Source organism: Hyperolius riggenbachi, chromosome 3, assembly GCF_040937935.1.
Source record: "Hyperolius riggenbachi isolate aHypRig1 chromosome 3, aHypRig1.pri, whole genome shotgun sequence".
NCBI lineage: Eukaryota > Metazoa > Chordata > Amphibia > Anura > Hyperoliidae > Hyperolius > Hyperolius riggenbachi.
The window spans coordinates 370,737,786-370,760,158 of record NC_090648.1 but is presented as its reverse complement, the minus strand read 5'-3'; the positions used below and the strand labels follow the sequence as shown (position 1 = coordinate 370,760,158).

General features: G+C 45.9%; 1 long non-coding RNA gene across 1 annotated transcript in view; it reads left to right on the top strand.

The window, feature by feature from the left end:
- Positions 1-22,373, top strand: part of LOC137561582 (uncharacterized) — a 33,131-nt gene that overhangs the window by 5,319 nt on the left and 5,439 nt on the right. The window contains exon 2 of the long non-coding RNA XR_011030061.1: positions 18,022-18,128. This is a non-coding gene — a long non-coding RNA (uncharacterized lncRNA). The remainder of the gene's footprint in view (positions 1-18,021; positions 18,129-22,373) is intronic.

Here is a 22,373-nt window from a genome sequence, read left to right as displayed (position 1 = left end):
GCTAGCAGACTGATCACGGAGCGGAGCTCTGTGAACCAAAACGAAACGATCGCGCATACGCATTCCCTGCTAAACTGCAGCTCCAGGACTTGACGCCAATCGGCGTTAAGCGGCCCTGGGTCTGCCACCGCATTCACGCCCATTGGTGTGACGTGGTCGCTAGGTAGTTAAAGAGACTCTGAAGCGAGAATAAATCTCGCTTCAGAGCTCAAAGTTAGCAGGGGCATGTGTGCCCCTGCTAAACCGCCGCTATCGCGTGGCTAAACGGGGGTCCCTTCACCCCCAAATCCCCCCCCCCGCACGACTTGGTCGTACATTTGGTCGCTCCTGGAGGCAGGGCTAACCGCCGCCCTGCTTCCAGTCGCGTCTATCAGCGGCGCATCGCCGCCCCTTTCCCCCGCCCCTCTCAGTGAAGGAAGACTGAGAGGGGCGGGGGAGAGGCGGAGATACGCGCTGACAGACGCGCGTGGGGCAGGGCTGTGGCGGTTAGCCCTGCCCCAACCAGGAAGCGCTCCCCGGCTGTACAGAGGGGATTTGTGGGATCAGGGACCCCCGTTAAGCCTCGGGATAGCGGCGGTTTAGCAGGGGCACACATGCCCCTGCTATTTATGAGGTCTGCAGCGAGATTTATTCTCGCTTCAGACTCTCTTTAATGAAGGTTATGGCAGGCATGTAAATATGACTGTATCTGTAGTTCTGAAGAGATGTGCATGGGGCAAGTAGGAATATATGGATGGCTGAGGAGATGGGGTGGTGTAACTATGGTTGTGAGGTAAGAATGTTGTGTAAAGAAAACTGTAATGTATAGCTGTGTGAAATTTTTTTGGACTTTCCATATTTTTCATTTATGTACCTAAATCTCTCATTAGAACTTTCTAATGATATGTTCACTTTTTCCCATTCTTCTGATAAGTTTTCCTGCTTATTGAGTCACTGACCTAGAATAGGCTTACACACAATAAATCAGAATTCCCAACAAGCATAATTATTCCATGTCAGCGAATAAATCCCTAAGGCGAAGGGTAATATATATGATATGCGTGGGGGCCAAGAAATAAGCGGTTTCTGAGAAATGGTCACAGTTGCAGTTCATGCTGCATTTTTCTACCAGACTACCACAGCTTTCAAGGGAACCCAAGGTGAGGGTGATATTGAGGCTGCCATATTTATTTTCTTGTAAACAATGCCAGTTGCCTGGCAGCCCTGTTGATCTTCTGGCATACATAGTGTCTGAGTCAAAACCCTGAAACAAGCATATGGCGAATCCAGAAAAACCTGAGTCAGCTGAGTCAGAGTACCTGATCTGCATATGCTTGTTCAGGGTCTATGGCTAAAAGTCGTAGAGACACAGGATCAGCAGGGCTGCCAGGCAACTGGAATTGCTTAAAAGGAAATAAATATGGCAGCCTCCATATCCCTCTCACCTTGGGTTCCCTTTAAGCCAGAGACTATTACAATTTCCTTCAACTGCTAGTTATTAGTTCTGGGTCATTAATGTAATCGAATGTGCCTCAGCCTGCCAAAACGTGCGGTCTTGTGCTACTGTATTCAATATATACTCTAATTTGCTTTGTTTAGCTGAATAGGGAACCACAGCGTTCACCATCTTTTATTGTTTCTCAGGCCTGTTAATAATTTACAAATGCAAACAGACAGGTTTACTTCAAGTATCTCTTCCTCTTGGCTGTGCTCAGTACAAGGGTTGTAGCTGCCTTGGAATACATTTGCTTCCCAGTTTTTCCCCATGTTAGGAAATAAGGCTCATTACTGGAGAGAGAACACACTTGCGCACACACGGGCACACATACATACACACACAGTGCTATCTGACAGGGAGAGGAAGGCAGGTTTGTGCAGAACAGCTGGGGCCCAGAGCCAGAAATCCCATTAAAATAAGCCCTGCTATTTCCAGCTCTACACTCAGCTTTCCAGCATGATTATATTCAGCCTTCCCATTCAGAAAGAGAAAGCAGTCTGTATGCTGCATGTTCGGAAATAAAAATGTTTTCTTCTCCATCTAATTCAATGTAACCTAATTAATATCACAATGTAATGTCTTTACTTGGCACTGGATTTTGTATTTGGAGAGCATCTTAATCATTTGCACAGCTTGCAATTACAGTGTTTTTGTTATACCAGAGGCAGATTGATGCTGTTCCTAGCATTTCTGAACAACAGCGCTTTTCATTAACAGTCAATTTTGAATCTATTTTCAAATGAAGATTTTTCTGCTTATATTATGAAATCTGCGTAAATATTCATATTTGCCCTTGAAAGTGTATCTCATACATGGCACGTGGTCATGTACATTTCCAACTGTAGCCCAGGGGAACATAAGAACCGTTGGGAATGCTATTGATGTGATTCATTTGGATTTTTCAAAAGCATTTGATACTATTTCGCATAACAGCATGATACAGAAGATGAGGCTGCAAGGGAGAATATATGTACATAGCTAATTAACTGGTTAAAGACAAGAAAGCAAATTGTTGTTGCAAATGGGAGATATCTGAAATAGACTACGGCTACCAATGTGTGCCACAAGGATTAGTGCTGAAGCCATTTTTTCAGTCCTTATTAGAATTATTGATTTATATAGACAAGACAAGACACAGAACATTTATATCACGCTTTTATCCTGGCGGACTCAAAGAGCTTCAGAGCTGCAGCCACTTAGGGTGCGCTCCACAGGTAACCAGGATCATTAGGGAGCCTTGCCCATAGACTCCTTACTGTTGTATGTGCTGTCTTGAGCCAGGATTTGAGCCCTGTTCAAAGGCTTAAATTCCACATTAACCACTTAGTGACAAGCAGACACATTAAAACATCCTGCTGGAGCCTCTTAATGGCTCCAGGATGTTTTAATGTGTCACTCACCCTCTCCACTGTGCATGCACGTGCCCCTCCCGCCGCTTGTACCTGCTTGGACATGGAGATCAGCGATTGGGGAAGGGGAACAAGCGTTCTTCTAACCAAAAAATACACTTCTTGGTAAACAGGAGTGTTTGCAGTGCCATCTAGTGGCAAAAAAAGTAAAACTACACACACACACACACACACACACACACACACACACACACACACACACACACACACACACACACACACACACACACACACACACACACACACACACACACACCAGACTGTATATTATAATTAAAAAGTCCTTGTAAGGCTTGGTGGTGTATTCTCCACAGTCAGCATGCAACGCATGAGCTGGCGTGGAGGAGGTACACACACTAGCACCAGGAAACAGGCTATCCCTAGTATAGTGGAGGGGAGGACTGACTCCAATAGGAGATTGTGGCGCACAGAGCCGGTGCAGATCTGACAGCCACAAACAATGCTTTCGTTATAACGTCTCAGCGCAAAGTAGCGCTGAGCGCACAAACCAGAACTGAGGAGATCAGGACAGGTAGACAGAATGAACGCTTGCTTGCTAGCTAGCGGCTACTTAGCGACCGCAAGCGTCCAAAACCAGACAGACTGGAATGAGGCAGCCAATGCGATGCGGCGATGGCGTGCCTCACAAAGACAGGACAGGACAGTCAGAAAATAGCAGGATTAAGATAGATGAACGTAACACAGATAAATATACAATAAGTATGTTTTCCTAGCGTATTACAATTACAGCTATCAATGAAACTATTTGTAACTTCTGACTAACATATGTATATATCGGCAATGAACCGATATATGACATAAGCAGGAACGCTGACTAAGAATGGAGTAACACAGGGAACAGGACTCAGAAGGATTCGCTATCTCTTCGCAGAGATGAACGCAATCCACAAACGGTAACAGAACAGGATTCAGAAGGATTCGTTATCTCTTCGCAGAGATGAACGCAATCCACAAACGGTAACAGAACAGGATTCAGAAGGATTCGTTATCTCTTCGCAGAGATGAACGCAATCCACAAACAGAACCAGGAGCAGGGTAACTACCTCAGCACGGGTGGTCACGGTACGCGCAACCTACCAAAACGTGCTGGAAAGCTGACTAACTGCACACAGGATATAAACAGTTTGTGTACGTATACATCAGCGACACTGATGTATTAACGTAACACAAATACAAGGAAAATAATAAACGTGCTGGTATGCATATATATTGGCAATGAACCAATATATGATGCAAAGACCAGCAAAGTATCTTTATAACAAGAAACACGATCGGGGGCTAAAGCGACAGCAAGACAGGCTTAAGCTGAAGCTATGAAAACCCAAGGAAACCCTGCAGGAAGCAGATCTTTATACTGAGGTCATCCAATGGGAGCAGACATGCAGATTCCCACACAGGTGAATGATAATCAGTCACAAGCTGACAGCAGGGAAAAACAGACAAAGCTATACAGCTTGCATGGAAATAGATCAGAACTGCCTGAGCTGCAGCACTACTTCCAGCAATAGCTGCTGCAGCAGCGATCATTACAGTCCTAAAGTTATTCCCTTTCACTTCCAAAGCTCAGTAACACCCCCCCCCCCCCCCCCCCCAAAAAAAAAAAACAACAACAACACTTGTATAGGAAAAAAAACTGTTGAAAAAATACATAAATAGTTGCCTTAGGGACTCGGCTTTTATAATATGTATTTTATGGGAGTATATTACTGTTTTTTACTACATCGAGGCTTGCAATTATGGACCAGACAAAAAAAAAAACAAACGGAAAAATGACACCTATATTTCCAAATATTGTCGCCATACATTGTGATAGGGACATAATTTAAATGGTGTAATAACCTTTAAAAATGGGCAAATAAATATAGGGGTTTTAATTATGGTGGCATGTTTTATTTTAAAACTATAATGGCTGAAAACTGATAAATAATGTATTTTTTTTCATTTTTTTTCGTATTCCCGTTAAAATGCTTTTAGAATAAAATAATTCTGAGCAAAATGTATCACCCAAAGAAAGCCTAATTGGTGGCGAAAAAAAACAAGGTATAGATCATTTTGTTGTGATAAGTAGTAATAAAGTTATTGACAAATAAAAGGGAGGAGTGCTGACAGGTTAAAGAGAACCCGAGGTGTGTTTAAAGAATGTTATCTGCATACAGAGGCTGGGTCTGCCTATACAGCCCAGCCTCTGTTGCTATCCCAAACCCCCCTAAGGTCCCCCTGCACTCTGCAATCCCTCATAAATCACAGCCTGCGCTGTGCGGGCTGAGTTTACATCTGTAGTGTCAGTCTCAGCTGCTCCCCCGCCTCCTGCATAGCTCCGGTCCCTGTCCCCGTCCCTTCCCTCCAATCAGCAGGGAGGGAAGGGATGCAGGCGGGGACTGGAGTTCTGCAGGAGGCGGGGAGAGCAGCAGACTGACACTATAGAGATAAACACAGCCAGCTCTGACAAGCTGTGTGTCAGCAGCGCGGCTGTGATTTATGAGGGATTGCAGCGTGCAGTGGGACCTTAGGGGGGTTTGGGATAGCAACAGAGGCTGGGCTGTATAGGCAGATCCAGCCTCTGTATGCAGATAACATTCTTCAAACCCACCTCGGGTTCTCTTTAAAGCTGCTCTGGTCCGTTGGGGTAAAAACCCCTTGGGGGTGAAGTGGTTAAAGGCAAAAGTCTTACCAGTAAGGCCTCTTGCACACTGCAAGTGATTCCGATTCCGATTCCGCTTTTTAATCAGTTTTTACATCCGATTCAGATTCAGATTTGCAGTTTGCTCCCTGCACACTGCAAATCGGAATCTGAATCGGATGTAAAAACAGATTAAAAAGCGGAATCTGAATCAGAATTGCTTGCAGTGTGCAAGAGGCCTAAGCCAGCTTTTCTTAACATTTTCACCCTGGAGGAGCCATTCAAATAATTTTCGGATCTCAGGAAACTCCTGAAGAGGAGGGAGTGAGGATTTATTTTGCAGGTGGCACGGTCTTTAAAAGAAGGTGTGGCTAAACATTTTTTTTAACCCTTCTTGTAATATAGGAGCGAAGAAGGTACTTTTTCACCTCAACTAAAGCCAGTGTGGCTGAAGGGATATGCCAAAGAACCCCTGCAATGTCCTCAAAAAAACCCTGGGGTTCCAGGGAACCCTAGTTGATAAACACTGCAGTACGCTATCCAGCACTAACATCTTCTGTGGTGCTGTACAATGGTCCTTTACATACGCATCATGAACAGTGAGGGGATACAGAAAATACACAACAGAACAGCTCAGCTTGTAAATTGTTGAGGAGTCAGACACACATTACATAGCATGCAAAGAGAGAGAGTCTTGCCCTTTCAATCTTCTAATCTAAAAGACTTTGCAGATTAAATAGAAAGTGCTGTTGCCATTTCTGCCTATGCCAACAGTATGAAGTTATTGAAACTCAAAACGTTATAGATTGGAAACATCAGTGACACTGTCAGTATTTACTTTGTGGTCAGTAAGGGTAAGGCTATATTGTATACAGTGTTATAATTCTTCTTAGAGTACTCATTTAAAAAAAGGAGCCTAAAAAGAACTGTGAAAACCTTTCAGGATTGCCTATGCCTAGTTGTAGAGTCATTCCTCAGTCTAGCCATAAAAGCAACCATAGACACACCACATGACCATTTACAGATCTGCATTGGCTTTTAAATATATACATGGAAAGGGGGCAAGGCCATGGCTAAAAAAAAAGCCAGCCTCATCTGCCTACCAGACTCTAAAGGTGGCCACACAAGATTCAACAAAAGTCAACCGATTTTCCCATCTATTCTTTTATAAAGTAGCAGTAGGGTATATATATATATATATATATATATATATATATATATATATATATATATTATATAGTTTTATAAAGGTGATCAATTGAAATCTAAAAAAAAAAATGATCAAGAAAAAAAAACTTGATTTTCTGCTGCATATCTGATGAGATGTGTTGGAAAAATCAGACAGAAAAAGACAAAAATTTACTGTTGTTTTTTAATCTTTTTTTTTCATTCATATGTTTATGGCTGTTGTTTTTTTAAGCATTTGATTATGAAGAGTCGTGTATGGTCAGCTTTAGAGACAAATTTCATTTTAGATGGCCAAGGGAGAGCTTGTAGGATATAGCCACACCTCCTTTCCGGTCAGAAGAGAGCTTGTGGGATATGGCCACAGCTCCTTTTTGGTCAGAAGAGAGCTTGTGGGATATGGCCACACCTCCTTTCTGATGAGGGGAGAGCTTGTGGGATACGGCCACACCTCGTTCTTCATTAGGTGATAGGTGCATCTGGTTGGTGCAGATGCCTCCCTTTTTCGTGCAGTACTGGTGTGAGGAAACGCGGAAAAGCCGCCGCGTGTGCCAAGAGCTAAGCGCCTGACTCTGCGTCCTACGCGGCGGTTTGCACGCGTCTGGTTGTGTGGTGGAACGCGGAAAAGCTGCCGCATGTCCTGACAGCAAAGCGGCTGTTTGCATGCAGCAGCATGTGCTTGGTGTGGCTGGGTCTGTTAGTGCACCTAGGCAGATGGAGAGCTATGCTCGCACGGGCCTGAATTCAGGACCTTTATACCTGCAGAGGAATTGTCAGCTGATCAGGAAGGTCAGCTGATTCCTGCAGGACTCATGATTGGCTGAATGGTTCGGGTCAGCAGAGTCCAGCAACTATATATTCTGCTGCTTATTCAGTTGCTGGTTGTCTGGCGTGCGATCACATACGTGGGAGCACCCAGATCCGTAGTCAGATCCGCAAGTGTGCCGGGACCAGCTGGAGCTGTAATCCTACACTTAGCTAGATTTTGTTGATAGCTTAAAGTACTAGTTTGATTGTGATTATCTGTTATGACTTCCTGCTTGCCTGACTATCCTCCTGAACTCTGATCTTGCACCTCGATATTTCTGATACTCTGTTGCCGAACCCCGGCTCATCCCTAGACTCTGTTTCTGCCTCCTGATTTTGTACCTCGATATATCTGATACCCCGTTGCCGAACCCTGCCTGCACTTAGACTCCGCCTTTGCCTCCTGATCTTGTACCTCGATATTTCTGATACCCTGTTGCTGAACCCTGCCTGTACCTAGACTCCGCCTCTGCTTTATGATCTTGTACTTTGTCTGTCCGTGTGTGTACGACCTGGCTTGTCCGACCTCGAGAACCGACCTTACTCTTGGAGGCGGTTCCCTGTCCTGTCAGTGACATCTCCTCCTGAGTGTCACTTTCAGACAATCCTTCCTACTGTCAGTCTGACTCCTCCCGTCTTGGAGAGCTCAGGTCTGCGGAAGGAATCTGTGCAGTATTCCTTGCTGCACTGAGGCCTAGTCCTCTAAGTGTTACTGTTGCACCAAACACTACACTCTACTCAGGTGAACAGAGGTTAGCTAGTATATCGGATTATCGGTGATACTGCAGATCACTTATAATCTGGTATACATCTGTATTCCCAGTGATACTGCAGATCACCGGTAATCAGGTCCTCTCTGTGCTTCACCGATCGTTACAGAACGCCAGACCAAAAAACAGATGGACGCACGCGCTGACCCTCTGAATGTGCTTGCCACTTCGGTGGATAACATCCATCAAGCACTGGGCCAGCACAAAGCATTAATTGATGCCCTAACAGGCTCTGTGCAAACCCTTCAGATGTCAGTTGATTCAGTGCGATCCCCTCCTAGTGATGACATACGTATGCCCGTACCTGATAAATTTTCCGGCCACAAGTCTGACTTCCAGAATTTTAAGAGTAGAGTGTTGTCATACTTTGAGTTGAGACCCCGATCCTCGGGGACTGAGACCCAACGGGTCATTTTTATTAAAACCTTGTTAACTGGTGATTCCCAGTCCTGGGCATACAACCTGCCTCCCACAGATACAGCTCTGACCTCAGTAGAGGAATTTTTTAAGGCCATGGCAGTGATATACGACGACCCTGACCTTGCGGCAACCTCTGAGCGGAAGCTCAAACTTTTGCGGCAAGGCAGAGGCTCGGTCGAGGATTACACGGCAGAATTTCGTAGGTGGTCAGTTACCGCCAGATTTGACACCTATGCCCTGATGGATTACTTCCTGTCTGGGTTGTCGGAGGAGGTCTCCGACCTAATGTTAACCTTACCCGAGCCCCAGACAGTCGATGAGGCCATCTCATCGGCCATTCGAGTCGACCGTCGGCTACGCCATCAGAGGCAGACTCGGGGCAGTCACCGTGTCAGGGTGACATCTTATGCGGCACCATCCGCTGCACCCTCAGTAACGACATCTCCGCCTGTCTCTTCCTTTCCGGCCTTACCTCCACCCGAGCCAATGCAAATTGGGCGATCAAAACTGACCCAGGTGGAGCGAAGGCGGAGAATAGCTGAACAATTGTGCCTGTACTGTGCAGAAGCGGGGCATTGAGTGCGAAACTGCCCTAACAAGCCGGGAAACGAGTCTGCCTAGGAGAAGTGGGGGGTGACACCCTAGGCATACCTTTTTCACCCCAAAAAGAGAAAAAATTGCTTCTCCCCTGTACGATTACATGGGAGAATAAGTCTGTAGCCACTGAGGCTTTTATTGATTCTGGCTCAGCGGCTAATTTTATGAACCTTGAATTTGCTCAGGAGTTGGGTATTCCCCTCACTCCAGTAAGTCCCCCTATTCAGGTCACGGCAGTAGACGATTCCCCTCTGCAACGGGATCGTCCCCTGTCATAGACTCCGCAGGTGAAAGTCACGTTAGGGGTACTGCATGGGGAACAACTACAGTTTTTTGTATTGTGTATGTCAACCTCCACTATCATCCTAGGCATGCCGTGGTTACAAGTCCATTCTCCACACATAGACTGGGCTACGGGTCAGGTAACCAGATGGTCCGATCATTGTCACCAACAGTGTTTAGGGAAGGTGACATTGGGTCGGACCAAGATTTGTGTGGAGGGGGTTCCCGAAGAGTATTCTGAGTTCTCCGATGTATTTTGTCCTAAGTCTGCTGATCAATTACCTCCTCATCGCCCATTCGATTGCCCCATTGATCTCCGTGCTGGTTGTATGCCTCCTAGGGGTCACCTGTATAACTTGTCCGGTCCAGAGAAGATGGCTATGCAGGAATACATTCGTGATAACTTGGCCAAGGGGTTCATCCGGCCCTCCCGGTCGCCTGCTGGGGCCGGTTTCTTTTTCGTTAAGAAGAAAGACGGGGGTCTCCGACCTTGTATTGATTATCGGGGCCTCAATAAAATCACGGTAAAAAATCGCTATCCGTTACCCTTGATAGACGATTTATTTACGCAGGTCACAGCCGCAAAAATCTTCTCTAAGTTGGATCTGAGGGGGGCATACAATCTAATCCGCATTAGAGAGGGCGATGAGTGGAAGACGGCCTTCAACACACCCGACGGGCATTACGAGTACCTAGTGATGCCCTTCGGGTTGTGCAATGCGCCAGCCGTCTTCCAAGAATTAATCAATGAGGTATTCCGGGAGGTATTGGGTAGATTCGTGCTGGTATACCTTGATGATATATTAATCTATTCCAATAACCTCTCCAAGCACAGGGTCCACGTGAAGTTTGTTTTGAACAAATTAAGACAACATAGGCTCTATGCTAAGGTGAAAAAGTGTATTTTCGAGGTGACCACTGTCACGTTCCTAGGGTACGTAATTTCCACCTCGGGCCTTTCAATGGATCCTGCCAAGGTCACAGCTGTGTTGGAGTGGCCACAGCCGGTGGGGTTAAAAGCCCTACAAAGATTTTTAGGTTTTGCGAACTATTACAGGAGATTCATTAAGGGGTACTCCACGTTAGTTGCCCCCCTTACCAGTCTGATGAAAAAAGGGGCAGATACCAACCACTGGTCACCTAAAGCCATGGCAGCATTTCCCTTCTTAAGAAATTATTTTGCTCAGCACCAATTTTGAGGCATGTGGACACGTCTTTTCCCTTTATCGTGGAGGTTGATGCCTCAGAAGTTGGGGTGGGGGCGGTGTTGTCTCAACGATCAGGCTTGCAGGGCAGATTACACCCGTGCGCTTACTTTTCCCGTAGGTTCTCACCTGCAGAAAGAAATTACGATATAGGCAACCGGGAACTTCTGGCCATTAAATTGGCCTTTGAGGAATGGCGCCACTGGTTAGAGGGGGCAAAACACACGATCACAGTTTACACCGACCACAAGAACTTGGAATACATCGAGGGGGCAAAGAGGCTAAGTCCCCGTCAGGCCCGATGGTCTTTATTTTTTACAAGGTTTAGGTTTATAATCACGTACACCCCAGGCAGCAAAAACGTCAAGGCAGATGCCCTCTCCAGGTGTTTTGAACCAGAAACGGCACAGCCACCCGCTCCTGAGTCCATCATCCCGCGGGAACTAGTGTTAGCCGCAACGGAGACTTGGGAGGATTGGACAGAGGTTTTGGGCCCCTTTCAGCAGGATGTTCCTGAGGGAAAACCCGAAGGGGTTATGTTTATCCCTCTGCCTTTTCGTTTACAAGTCCTGCATCTCTTTCACACCCACAAGAATGCTGGTCATCCTGGAGCTGCCAGAACGCAGGATCTGATTGCCAGGTGTGCTTGGTGGCCTTCTTTGGCAACAGATTGCAAGGAGTATGTCAGGGAGTGTGCGGTCTGTGCCAAGAGTAAACCCTCCCGGCTGGCATCTGTAGGTAAGCTGCAGCCTTTGCCCACCCCGAGTGAGCCATGGACCCACTTGTCCATGGATTTTGTGGGAGAATTGCCCAGGTCTGAAGGAATGTCGGTCATTTGGGTGGTAGTCGACCGTTTTAGCAAAATGGCCCACTTTGTGCCCCTGAAAGGACTCCCCTCGGCTCAGGAACTGGCCGAGTTGTTCATCATTCACGTCTTCCGGCTGCATGGCATTCCGGAAGACATTGTGTCGGATAGGGGAGTCCAATTTGTGTCTGGATTCTGGAGGGCATTTTGCCACCAAATGGGCATGAAATTGTCTTTTTCGTCAGGCTACCACCCACAGACTAATGGGCAGACGGAACGTATCAACCAGTCTTTGGAGCAATTCCTAAGATGTTACGTTGCGGAGGCACAGAGTGACTGGGTAAAATTTTTGCCCTTCGCGGAATTCGCACAAAATAATTTGAAGAATTCCTCATCTGGGCTCTCTCCATTCCAAATTGTGACAGGGAGGTCACCTAAATTCTCCCCTTTTCCAGTTGTCTCTTCTCCATTTCCAGCACTAGAGGATTGGCAGAGGTCACTCAGGGACAATTGGGGAGTTGTTAAGGGGAATTTGCAGAAAGCGTTCCAAAGTCAAAAGGGTCAAGCGGACAAGAGACGTTCCATGGAATGGAAGTTTCAGCCAGGGGATTTAGTCTGGGTGTCCACACGTCACTTGACCCTGAAGCAGCCATCTGCCAAACTGGGCCCCAGGTTTGTGGGTCCATTTTCTGTGACCAAGAAGATCAACAACGTCACTTATGCCATTGATCTTCCTGCCAGCATGCGGGGCGTAAGGTCGGTTCACGTGTCCCTACTCAAACCTGCGGTTCATGTGGGTCCTACTCCTCCTCCTCCTGTGATGGTGGAGGACCAACCCGAGTATGAGGTAGAAAAAATCTTAGATTCACGCATTGTACAGAACTCAGTACAATATCTGGTGCATTGGAAAGGGTATGGCATTGAGGAGAGACAATGGGTACCTGGGAACCGCATGCATGCGGACGAATTAAGGAAAGAGTTTCACGCTTTACATCCCGAGAAACCTGGTAGGAGTTGTCCAGAGTCCACTCCTCGGGGGGGGGGGGGGATTGGGTACTGTGAGGAAACGCGGAAAAGCCGCCGCGTGTGCCAAGAGCTAGGCGGCTGACTCCGCCTCCTACGCGGCGGTTTGCACGCGTCTGGTTGTGTGGTGGAACGCGGAAAAGCCGCCGCATGTCCTGACAGCAAAGCGGCTGTTTGCATGCAGCAGCATGTGCTTGGTGTGGCTGGGTCTGTTAGTGCACCTAGGCAGATGGAGAGCTATGCTCGCGCGGGCCTGAATTCAGGACCTTTATACCTGCAGAGGAAGTGTCAGCTGATCAGGAAGGTCAGCTGATTCCTGCAGGACTCATGATTGGCTGAATGGTTCGGGCGGGGCAGCAGAGTCCAGCAACTATATATTCTGCTGCTTATTCAGTTGCTGGTTGTCTGGCGTGCGATCACATACGTGGGAGCACCCAGATCCGTAGTCAGATCCGCAAGTGTGCCGGGACCAGCTGGAGCTGTAATCCTACACTTAGCTAGATTTTGTTGATAGCTTAAAGTACTAGTTTGATTGTGATTATCTGTTATGACTTCCTGCTTGCCTGACTATCCTCCTGAACTCTGATCTTGCACCTCGATATTTCTGATACTCTGTTGCCGAACCCCGGCTCGTCCCTAGACTCTGTTTCTGCCTCCTGATTTTGTACCTCGATATATCTGATACCCCGTTGCCGAACCCTGCCTGCACTTAGACTCCGCCTTTGCCTCCTGATCTTGTACCTCGATATTTCTGATACCCTGTTGCCGAACCCTGCCTGTACCTAGACTCCGCCTCTGCTTTATGATCTTGTACTTTGTCTGTCCGTGTGTGTACGACCTGGCTTGTCCGACCTCGAGAACCGACCTTACTCTTGGAGGCGGTTCCCCGTCCTGTCAGTGACATCTCCTCCTGAGTGTCACTTTCAGACAATCCTTCCTACTGTCAGTCTGACTCCTCCCGTCTTGGAGAGCTCAGGTCTGCGGAAGGAATCTGTGCAGTATACCTTGCTGCTCTGAGGCCTAGTCCTCTAAGTGTTACTGTGGCACCAAATACTACACTCTACTCAGGTGAACAGAGGTTAGCTAGTATATCGGATTATCGGTGATACTGCAGATCACTTATAATCTGGTATACATCTGTATTCCCAGTGATACTGCAGATCACCGGTAATCAGGTCCTCTCTGTGCTTCACCGATCGTTACAACTGGCTTATTGTAACGTGCAGTGCATGCAGATTTGCACTGAATGCAGATTGTCACTTATTGTGGAAATACTGAAGACCAAACCACAGGTAAAAGTGAAATAATGTAAAGGTTTATTTACAAGTGCAGTATATGTACAGGTGAAAATGCAATTGGTGCATGAACATACATACAAACGTATTCAAGCAACTGTACAAAATAGCAATACGAGTACAAACAACTGGCAATACGATGTCTTGCGATCAGACATACAACAAACCAAATATACAGTATATACAGTGTGCACACAGTGAACCCGGGACCCTGTCTAACTAAGCTAACTAACTAAAATATATACACAATAATATACATTCAGGCTTAGTACACAATGCAGCAGGAAATTGGAACGTCATACAAGCCAAGATCAGATACCAGGAAGTCAAGCAAATACAATCGATAAACAATAGAATAGTCAGGCAAGCCAAAATCATACACAGGGAGTCAATCAGGTATCAGGTAAATAAGCAAACAGGTTACAGGTAGCAGGTATCAGGAATCAGGAAACAAGTATCAAGTAGCAGTGACCAGAACACAGGCTCTTAGGCTATCCACATCAATGAACTAGCCAAGGTGTTCTGTTGGAGCTGGGCAGGCAGGCAGCCTTTTGACCATTGTTTAGGTTTGCATGCTGCAGGACTCTGGAACAGAGACCTGTCTTTCCATTGCAAGTTCTGGTCTGTTCTCTTGCTGTGGAATTTGCATACATTCGTTATGCAAATCCCCTACCTGCCTTCTTTGATGACTGGCACTATAAGAGCTTTATGTTTCCCAGAAGGCTTGGCTGGTCATTTCCCTTCCATGGTCTGTTCCTGATGGACACTGCTGGAGTGTCAGCCGGTGCTATCTAGTATAGTTAATTCCTGGGGGTTGCTTTAGGCTCCCCTTCTAGCCCAGTCAGGTTGTATTATCTGTTTGTTTGTTCCGTTGCCATTGTCCTGTCTCAACGGTGGTCGACAGGAAATGGTTCTGATCTCTGTTCTTGGAGTATAGTTGGTGCAGCGGTTGCTACCAGCTATCTCTTCTGTTCTGTCTTCTGGGATCGCGCTAGCTACTTTTCGCTAGCGCTGGGGATCCTTCTGTTCTGTCTTCTGGGATCGCGCTAGCCACTTTTCGCTAGTGCTGTGGATCCTATCTCTCGCTTGTCCCGTTTTCGTGTGTCTGTCTTGTCTGCTACGCTTGCTGGAGGCTCGGTGAGGTAACCGTTAAGCAAGCGCTCGCATCCTCTGTTTTATGTTTGTCTGTTAATGGTTAGGTAGGCGTGCTTGTCTCTATTGTGCTTATCACGTGGAGACCGCGCATAACCGCGTGCACTGTTGCGAATGAGTGCGGTGTTCGCGGTTAGCTAGCGTTTGTTATTTTCCGTATCTCCTCATTGTATTATTTGCTGTGCCTTTGCTAACCTCGTATTCTGTTCTGATCTGCCTTGTGTCACGTCTGGCGATCGCACCTCTCGCGATCGCGTTCCTATTTCATATCTGCTGTTGTGTGTGCGCAGTCGCGGGGTGGCGACTAGATTGGCGCACACACATACAATCTGTCCCTTTGCTCGTTCTCATTCGCAATCGCCTCGATTGCGTTCTGCGCTTCGTACAATTCCTAACTGGCATTTGTGGAGGTACAGAGGATTGGTTCCTCTGCACTCCCCAGCGCCATCTGCCGACAGGAATTTTCCCTCTACGGGTGCGTAGCACCTTTTGCTGGGTGCCTGCAAATATACGCTTGTGGAGGATTTCCACCGTGTCAGCGCACGCGTTGTGCGCTGATCACGGAGAAAGTTCCACAATCGTTACACTCTGCAGGATGGTCATGTGACATTTTCAAATGCTGCAGAAACACAGTTGTTGAGTACAGAGACCTCTGCTGGTGGGCAGGGGGGACTTCAGGAGAATTGCAAAAATGTTCTTGAAGTGAGAGGGGACATCTGCTGGTGAACAGAGGAAGTCCATACAACAGTTCACAAATATCACCAGCAGGAACAGATCATGACACTTATGTTACAGACTGGGGGTGTAACGATTGGTGTCAGCTAAACAGATTTTCTGATTATTGGTGATCTGCAGTATCACCAATAATACAGACGCTATAACTGATTATGTGGTGATCTGCAGAATCACCAATAATGCTGGTATAGCCAGACACAGGGCTACCAATGTGAGATAGTGTTTGGTGCAACTGTAATGAGGAATAGGAAGTCTCCCGAGGAGCGGGTGCTTCAGACAATACTGCAGCCTATGACCACCTGAGGAGCAGGCGAGTCAGGCTGTACTGTAGTCGGTGGCCACCTGTGGAGCAGGTATCACCAACTGAGCTACAGAGAATGATCACCTGAGGAGAGGGTGATTAAGACTATACTGCAGCCAGTGGACACCTGAGGAGCAGGTGTTACAGACAGTGCTGCAAAGGATATTCACCTGAGGAGCAGGTGATTAAGACTACACTGCAGCCAAAGGACACCTGAGGAACAGGTGATTAAGACTACACTGCAGCCAAGGAACACCTGAGGAGCAGGTGTTACCAACTGTGTTGAAAAGGATATTCACCTGAGGAGCAGGTGAATAAGACTATACTGCAGCCAAGGGACACCTGAGGAGCAGGTATTACAGACAGTGCTGCAGTTGGGCTTCACCTGAGGAGCAGGTGAAATGCCCCAGATCCCTTGCCAGTGGCTAGGCCCACTGGTGAGGTAAGAAAGGTCAGACAAGCAGAGTAGGCAACGTACGGACAGATAAGGTACCAAGACAGAAGACTGATTCAGTGTTAAATACAGGCAGGGTCGGCAACATGAATCAGATGGGCAGAGGTACAGAGTCAGTAAGCAGGAGAATAGTCAACGGAAGCAGAAGGTCATAACAGATAATACAATGAATTAGTACATTAAGCTATCAACAGCCTACTGAGTGCGCTCTAGTGGCTGCCTCGCAAGCGCTTTGAGTCCGACAGGAGAAAGGCGCTATACAAATACTGCAATTATTATTATTATTATTATTATTATTAACAGAATCTGGCTAAGTGTGAATTCCCAGCTCTGGCTGGTTCTAACACACTTTGGGATCTGACTAGGTCTGAGCGCTCACACGTTAGCATTCACAACAGCAGACATGGAGCAACTGACAGACTACCACTATATATACACAGATGCTCCGCAGCGCCGCCCCAGTCACTCAGCCAATCTGAGGTAGCGTCTGGAGTCAGCTGACCAGGCAGATCAGCTGACTCCCCTTCTATTCGCATAAAGGTCCTGTCGCCTGGCGCGCGCGTAGCCCTCAATCTATGTGCAATAGAAAGACCAGGCAGAACACCAGCATGTAGCTGCGCGGCCGAAGCCGCCGGCTGACACACGGAGATAGCCGCCATGCCGCTTGTCTCTGCGGCCGCATCTCCGATATCCTTTACACTGGGCCTATTAGGTGTGTATTGAGATATTTCATACTGCTGCATATATTGTCATTGTCCAATATTTGTTTTTATATTTAATATGGTTTCAGGCAGGGGTCACACTTGTCGGCTTTTGTGCGCGTTTTCTGCACAGAAAAACTGACTTCAACTGAGAACTCATGTTAATCAATGAGCTAGGTCACACTTGAATGCAGATTTCGTGGGCAGAAAAAAAACTGACATCTTGCGCAATTTGTCAGTTTTCTCTATAAATTACATTAGCTGTTGTAAGGTAGAGGTCACACTTGTCTTTCAGTTTTCTGAAAAGTGTAGAAACTGAAAGACAAGTGTGACCCCTGCCTAAAGGCCCATACTCACGGGCGAGAAATGTGGCCTGTCGCCAGCACACGTGAGCGTGTGGGCGACAGGCCGGCGACAGCTTCTCGCCAGGTCCCTCCGCGTACACACGCGGAAGAGGGACCAGCGGCAAGGCGGAAGCTGTCGCTGACGTTCCTCCTCCCCCCGCCGGAAGCTCCATGTACCTACATGGAGGTTGCTGTCGCTAGTCCGCGTACTCACGCGGACTAGCGACAGTTGCGGCGGGGGGGCAGCGGCGACTGTTGCCATGCGATTGAAACTTTCAATCGCATGGCGACAAGAGCGGCGGGCGACAGTTCGGGGGGCGCGCGTGTGCGGCGGCCCATACTCACGGGCGACCTGTCGCCGCAACACGCGCGCCGCGTGTTGAGGCGACAAAAGTCCCTCGTGAGTATGGGCCATTAGAAAACTGACACTGAGGAGCAGACTGGAGAGGATCCTGTTGTGGCAAGAGGCGGCAAGATGACCCCACAAGCGCTGCAGACCTTATCCAATCAAGGTCAGCTTTAGAGGTGAGATGCCACTGCTTGGGGTGTGGTGGTGGTGAAATACACCGAGGTGACTTTGTATCGCTCCTGCCAGGATAACAGGTTTTGAGGCTGCTACCCAGTGCATAGACTGTATACGGTCTTTGTCTGAGGACTTTTTATAACCAATGAGCGCTGATTTATTGGAACTTTGTATGCTATAGCATAAATGTAGGTTATTTGTGCAGTTGTAGTCACCACACTCACCTGCGACAGTTACTACTGGTTAGTTATCTGTAACTCTTAGGCACTTCATGGTTGGACTTATGAAACTAGGAGCTGCTGGAGTAGATTATGTTGATTTTCCTTGGTTAAATGTTTTTGTTTCATACATTATGTTAATATGCAAGTTAGGATGAGTATAATAACATTCATAGAACTATCTATACCAATAGATTAATCTTTTTTTTTGCAAAATAGTCATGCACTTAAAGAGGAACTCCAGTGAAAATAATGTAATAAAAAAAGTGCTTCATTTTTACAATAATTATGTATAAATGATTTAGTCAGTGTTTGTAAATTGTAAAATCTTTTAAATCCCTGATTCACATTCGGACATTTATTACATGGTGACATTTTTACTGTTGGCAGGTGATGTAACTGCTGCATGCTTTTTTGGCAGTTGGAACAGCTGTAAACAGCTATTTCCCACAATGCAACAAGGTTCACAGACAGGAAAATGCCAAGAGTACATACTCAGAGTTTCTTGTGGGAGGGGTTTCACCACAATATCAGCCATACAGCGCCCCCTGATGGTCTGTTTGTGAAAAGGAATAGATTTCTCATGTAAAAGGGGGTATCAGCTACTGATTGGGATAAAGTTCAATTCTTGGTCGGAGTTTCTCTTTAAGTGGTATGCAGAAAATGGAGAAATACAACAACTCTAGCTGTCTGAACACATATGTATGTTTTAATATTGCCAATGATCACAAAGTTACATACCCATGCATTTGTTTGTTAAAGTATTAGATCTTTAATACAATTACATTATAGTTATCTGTAACTCAAACAGGGAATTTCTCTGGACAAAATCTCACCTTTCACACGTAGAGCTGGTTTTGCTATTACTCATTAGTAGCTCTTAAAGTGAACCTCCGGAATAAAAAGCTACTCAGCAGAACTGAAAAGGCTTGGTGTTTCTTTAACAGTTTCACAGCATCAGAACTTTGTTTTTCTTACCAAAGCATCATTTTTAGCTGCATTTTTAGCTAAGCTCCACTCATTAAAGAAAACTGCCCGGGCTTTTTTTTCCCTGATGCTTTGCAAAGCATGATGAGATTTCCTATGTTGTTATTCACGTTGCCTAGCAACTGGGAGAGGTAATCAGCACAAAGGACAGTTGGAACTGTGTCTCATGTTCCCTGTCACCTCCTTTCAACCAAAAAGAGGGCTGCCCTCATGAAATCAAACTTTTGCCTGTTCTTTTAAAACAGTGTGGGTAAGAGATTATATTACCTGTCTATTTTAATTAACATAACTAATGTAACAATGACAGTATGTTTGTTTAGGCTGAAGTTCTTCTTTAAGAATCTGGACAGAAAGGATCTCTTGGCCGCTCGCGGTGGGAGGTCCGATGTGGAGGGGGGGGGGGGGGGACACATATGCGGCTCGTGACCAGCTACGGCACCCAGCTACGGCTTCGGATGAGATAGCAAAGGTGGTGGGCCCTCGCCCACTACTTACTGCAAAAAGAGCACCCAACCTAAAGGACAAGTTAGTCCGGATTGAATTCAGGGTCAATAATGACACATGGCTACAGAGGGGTGTGCCCAATGGGTCATATAAATGTAGCAGGTGTAAACTTTGCCCTTTTATTGAACGAACGGATGTGTTTGAGAACAGCACGGGTGATGTAAAATATGAAATACGATCATTTATTAATTGTAATACGACACGTGTCGTGTATATGATACAGTGCCCGTGCGAGCTCAAGTACATTGGCAAGACAAAAAGGGCTATGAAAGAACTGGTGTTAGAGCATTTTGGTAAAATTAAAGGAGGCAAGGCAATAGGAGGTATATATGATCATTATAGAGAATGTCATAATAATGAACTGACAGGTACTTTGGTTAAGGGTATATATAAATTAAAGGTATCCACTAGAAGAGGGGATTTCGATGAACTACTGTACTGTAAGGAAGGGTCCTGGATCTTTAAATTAAAAACTGTGGCACCATTTGGTCTAAATGCAGAATTGGACCTAACTCCATTTTTGCGGATGCGACGATATGATTGACCGATTGGGATATGTATGAACCCGCAATGAATGGTAGGTGCTATGTGAAATAGGTGCCAAAAAATCATCAAAAAAACAGTAAAGAGCAATGGGGGTGTATTTATTCATCCTCACATCCTCGCTGTGAACTACCCAGCACAGATTCTATGTGAAATGGAATGTGGACCTATGAATCAAATAGAACTGTTGATGACCATATCATTAGGTGATGTGGAGTACTATCTATCCAATTACCTGGCGTTTATGTGGCGTTTAGTCGCCTTTCCCTCTATCATAGTGCGAACTGATGACATTCTCATGGACTTGTATAGGAGTCAGTATGTCTGTTTTGCGCAAGTGCCGATCTGAGATTGACACATTTATGTATGGCTATCAGCCCATCTAGCTGCCCGCAGATTACAAGTTATGCTGCGAGTGTGGAGATGGGGCGGGCTTTCAGACTGTTCTTAACTGCATTGCTGTATGTTGAAGCCACACCCTGATGAAGCGTCACACATGACACGAAACGTCGGTGGGCGGAGCCACGCAGCCTGAGCTTCTAGCCACGCTTCCGCGCTGATGAGTGCTTGGCGTCTGGCGTCCGGTCCTCCCGCTGTTAGCCTCTCTGGAGAAGACAGCCTGTATCCAGAGCGAGGTGATCTGACTACCGGAGGGAGAGGATGAACAGGACGGCTTTGTATCCATCCAGGCCGCCCCATAAGCATTGAAAGAAATGTGTTACATGTACCGGAGAAGCCAGAGAGACGCATGCATCTATGCTTGGTGAGACCCACCCTTTCTTTCCCTATATGGATATATGATCTGCAAACACTCCAGGGATATATATCATGTTGGCCCTGATTCTATGGACACAGAGTAAAGTGATAATCTAATTCCACTACCTGTGGCTAATGCCTGGAGTTTGCTGGACCGTGGAGGTATTAAGGGGGGCCCACATAAAAACTGTCCATGATTGGCATGGCACCAGTATGCAAGCGCGGGATGCCTGAAGTATGCATATGTGTGATTATCTATGTGCATTACTAAACTGGAATATATATTATCACTTGCTGCTTTGATGGCTATATTAGCTTTTGCATATGCAATTTTAATTGTTGAATCATGAGTGCTCCTTTTCATATGTGTATTATTAGAAATTTGTATGTCCTTTTTTGATTAATAAATTTTGATACTTGGCACATTAAGGCGGCTGGTAACCCATATTTGTTGTACAATCTTGGAACTCATGAAATCAAACATTTGCCTGTTCTTTTAAAACAGTGTGGGTAAGAGATTATATTACCTGTCTATTTTAATTAACATAACTAATGTAACAATGACAGTATGTTTGTTTAGGCTGGAGTTCCTCTTTAAGAATAATATTTTCTTTACATAATATGCATACATTTGCCATGTATGATGTGAGAAATGTTTTCTGTACTGAATATCATACTGTTTTATGCCACACAGATAAATATGCCACACAGTTAAATAAAAAACAATAAAATTAGGTTGGAGTAGAAAGATATTCAGACAATATTTACAAATAAACTCAAAACGAACAAATGATAAAAATATAGAACATTCAAAAGATTTGGTAGGTAACTTGACTGTGGAAGATCAAACTAAGCTGAGATATTAAATGCATGCTTTACAAGGAAGATACCTTTGTCTCATAAAACAACTGCGGGTTGTTCCTAGTTTTCCACATCCAGTATAAATTATCTAACAAAGGGAGGTGTGCAGGCACATTTACAATAGGCAGGGGTCACACTTGTCTTTCAGTTTTCTACACTTTTCAGAAAACTGAAAGATAAGTGTGACCCCTACCTTACAGCAGCTAATGTAATTTATAGAGAAAACTGACAAATTTCGCAAGATGTCAGTTTTTTTCTCTGCGCACAAAATCTGAATTCAAGTGTGACCTAGCTCATTGATTAACATGATTTCTCAGTTGAAATCAGTTTTTCTGTGCAGAAAATGCGCACGAAAGCCAACAAGTGTGACCCCTGCCT